Source organism: Lipotes vexillifer, unplaced genomic scaffold (genome assembly GCF_000442215.2).
Source record: "Lipotes vexillifer unplaced genomic scaffold, Lipotes_vexillifer_v1.1 scaffold223, whole genome shotgun sequence".
NCBI lineage: Eukaryota > Metazoa > Chordata > Mammalia > Artiodactyla > Lipotidae > Lipotes > Lipotes vexillifer.
Window position 1 is genome coordinate 499892 of NW_006788663.1, and position 213 is coordinate 500104.

The window sequence follows — 213 nt, forward strand, 5'->3', positions numbered from 1 at the left end:
GTCACTGATGGATTTCTGCCTCAGCCTCGCCCGCAGCTCATTCAGAGGAGGAGACAAAACATGCTTTGTACATCATTAAAGCCTCCTTTCAGCAGAAGAGAAAAATGATGGGATTCCCCAAGGGAGAAGGTGGGAAAGAAGGAGAAAGAGCCTCATGTTTCTTCCCCTAGAAATAATTAGCCCGGTTCATCAACGGGGGGGGGGGGGGGGGGG

At 51.6% G+C, this 213-nt stretch overlaps 1 protein-coding gene across 1 annotated transcript in view; it reads right to left on the reverse strand.

Moving 5' to 3' along the window:
• The window catches only part of LOC103072318 (olfactory guanylyl cyclase GC-D-like), a 47074-nt gene that overhangs the window by 41370 nt on the left and 5491 nt on the right, over window positions 1–213 (reverse strand).